The 3674-nt window shown below is 30.9% G+C and overlaps 1 non-coding gene across 1 annotated transcript; it reads left to right on the forward strand.

Annotated features, from left to right (window-relative positions):
* The first annotated feature begins 1112 nt into the window (after nt 1–1112).
* On the forward strand, nt 1113–1245 carry LOC126032395 (small nucleolar RNA SNORA51). The gene has a single exon (XR_007503860.1). It is a non-coding gene; the product is annotated as a small nucleolar RNA SNORA51 (small nucleolar RNA).
* The last annotated feature ends 2429 nt before the right edge of the window (nt 1246–3674 follow it).

Below are 3674 nucleotides of genomic sequence, written 5' to 3' on the forward strand. Positions count from 1 at the left end.
ACCTCAAAGGAAATAGTGCCCAGAATATAAGAGCCATCTATTGAGTGGGAGAAACTATTCACCCAATACCCATCAGATAAGGGGTTAATATCCAAAATATACAAGGCACAGAAAGAACTTTACAAGAAAAACACATCTAATCCCATCAAAAATGGGAAGAAGAAATGAACAGACACTCTGACAAAAATAAATACAAATGGCTAAAAGGCACATGAAAAAATGCTCCACATCACTAATCATCAGGGAGGTGCAAATCAAAACAACTATGAGGTACCATCTTACGCCACAGAGATTGGCACACATGAGGAAAAATAAGAACAAGCAGTGCTGGCGGAGATGTGGAGAGAAAGGAATTCTTATTCACTGCTGGTGGAAATGCCATCTGGTCCAACCTTTGTGGAAAGAGATATGGAGATTTCTCCAAAAGCTGGAAGTTGAGCTCCCATACAATCCAGTTATACCATTCCTAGGGATATATCCTAGGAACACAAAAATACAATACAAAAATTCCTTTCTCACACCTATAATCATAGCAGCGTTATTTAAAATAACCAGACTCTGTAAATAGCCTAGATGCCCCTCAATAGATGAATAGTTAAAGAAACTATGGTACATATACACAATGAAATATTATGCAGCCATCAGAAGAGATGAAGTCATGAAATTTTCCTATACATGGATGTATATGGAATCTATTATGCTGAGTGAAATAAGTCAGGGGGAGAGAGATAAACACAGAATGGTCTCCCTCATCTATGGGTTTTGAGAAAAATGAAAAACATTTGTGTGATGATTCTCAGAGACAAAATAGAGGAGGACTGGAGGGTACAGCTCCCGACATGAAGCTCACCACAGGGATTGTTTAGTGCAGTCACAGAAATAATTACACTGAGAACTATCATAACAAAATGTGACTGAATGCGGGAAGTAGAAAGCCTGTCTAGAATATAGGCCTGTGTGGGGTGGGAAGGAAGGACACTTGGGATATTGGTCATGGGAGTGATGCACTGGTGAAAGATATATATATATATATATATATATATATATATATATATATATATATATATATATATATATATATATATGTTAAAAAACCAAAAAAGAGAAGATAAGGCCTACCAATTCTTACCACAGGCTGTGTTCTTTACACTGACTGTATAGAAAGAGGAGGTACAGTACATGCACCCCATATACACCTCAAGACAAGTCCTTTGCCTGGTCTGTATTGTGAAGTGGGGGACAAAAAAAAAAGAAAGAAAATATTATATTGCCTAGATTCTAACTTTGTCCATTGGCTTCAATGATAAACTTTCTTACCATATTTGTCCTCTTTTCATGTTCTGACAAAGACAAAACAAATCAGCTATTGTATCTGTTTTTTATTGAGGGAGCTCATTAATCTTTGTAATTCAATTAGTATAGTTAGCCTCTGGTATGAAATATATGGTAAGTTCAAACCTATAAGATTGCAGAGGACTGAATGATTATAATTCCTGAAAGATTGTAATAAAATATTACTAATAAAAGATATTTTTGGTAGCTTTGTATATGTAAGATATAAATGTGACAGACTTTAAATAATTTTACATATATTTGCTCTTTTTTGCTTTGTTATTGTTATTGTTATTTGCTTGTTTGTTCTTTGGCCCAGACCTCTCCATTTCCTTTGCCATTGCTACCTTTGACCTCTAGCATGCTTCATGGTTTAATCCAAATTCCCTGGTTCTATCATGTTGCCTAAATTTAATCTGGTGGTGACAGCTGGTCTTTTTTTTTTTTGGAGGGGAGGGTGGGAGTCTCACAACTGATAGTGCTCATAGGTTAATCCTTTCTCTGTGCACAGGAATCACTTTTGATAGGCTAAGAAGTCTGTGTGTGTGTGTGTAGAAGGAGGAGGCATAAATGATGCTGGGGATTGAACGCAGGTGGACTGCCTGTAATGACTAATTTTACACTTTCTGTACTATCTATTGCTCTGGCCCCAGAACAACTTTTTTTTTAATTTTATTGGGAGCTAAACCAATCACTTTGAATCAAACAGGATGTCTTTTTGTTATAGTAGTCAGAATTATTATGAATGGGTACATGGTGATAATCAATATAAATATAGACTCTGATTTTGAAATCAACTACTGTCAAATATAGCTTTGACACTTTGACATATACTTTTAGCAAGGAAATATATTGAATTTAAGTGAATCAATTTAAACTAAGAATGATAAGTTTTAAACTCTGTAGATGGTATATAATCCTTTGGTTATGTGCCTTTATTTATAGAGCAATATTATTTTAAAAGAGTAAAAATGACAGCAATGTTCAAATTTAACAATGAATGAAGAAAATGTGTCTGTGCTAGCAATACAGGAAAATATCAAATACTGGTGTGGAAAAAAAGAGAAAAAATGCAGCATATGAACACACATTTATTTTAATAAAATATTTTTACAAGTATTTATGTGTATGGAAGAGACAATGGCCTTCAAGTGTCTTACAAAATCTTTAGAAAGAAAAAATCAACAAGAGAGCTCTGAAATAAAAGAGTTGTTCTATACAATAAATGGAGAAATGTTAAGCATCTATCTCTACTTTAGTTAATATTTTAAAATCATTTTAGGCTCTTAGAAACTATAAATTACCACAGAGTTTCTATGTATATATTTCTGTTCAAAATGTATTTATTGTTAACAACTTATAGAGTCGTAATATATTTACCCTAAAAAGGAAATGTTATGCAGTATTATATATATATATATTAACTTCACCAGATTTTAAATGCATTAACTTAAGAAATGCAATGTACAGTGCTATGAAATTGCATGATTGTAGTGGGCAGTAGTGGTGGGATTGGCATTGAAATATTACATGCCTAAGAGCCATTTATCAATAACTTTATAATTATGGTTCTTTAAATAAAATTGTATTAAATTATAAAGCTAATTAAATGTAATCATCATTGCAAAAAAGCTTATATTACACTCTTATTACAGATAAATTGTTTATTATAAATCTCTATTGTTCATCGCTCTTCACAGACCTAATTTTAAAGACTTATCTATACATTAAATTATAATTTTAACAATGTTAGACAAATGGTGAATATATGATGTAAATATTAATAAACTATAAATTTTCAATTGAAAATATTGTAAAAATTTTAATTTATATTACATTTTACATTCATTCAAAATTGTATATATCCATATTTTATTACTGAATAAATTATTATATGTAGATAGTACAATTTTTATCTATTTTTCTTTTGCCTAATGTTAAGTTTTTAACAGCTATCTGTATATTCACTTTGATGTATGTTCAACTTTATTTAAAATTTTATTATTGTTTTATTTGTTATGTTGTTATTTACTTTTTATATTGTCTGAATAAATATATTGTTTTGATTTTGGGCCATCTGTATTTAGTGGTTATTCTTTGTTCTGCATTCATAGAGGCAGATGGGTTTTATGTAGTGCAGAGTATCTATCAAGCCTGGCTTGTTGCATACTAGGAAAATATACCCACCTACAATATTCATATCTACTCTATGGATAAAAGTATTTTTATGACATGTTTTGTAAGTATTTTAATTTTTTCATAGTATTTTATCTAAATTTCATTTTTCTGAAGTTAAAAATATCAATTGATAAAATAAAATTTATCTAATATTGTATTTGTGA

The sequence above is a fragment of the Suncus etruscus genome, chromosome 1, assembly GCF_024139225.1.
Source record: "Suncus etruscus isolate mSunEtr1 chromosome 1, mSunEtr1.pri.cur, whole genome shotgun sequence".
NCBI classification, from domain to species: Eukaryota; Metazoa; Chordata; class Mammalia; order Eulipotyphla; family Soricidae; genus Suncus; species Suncus etruscus.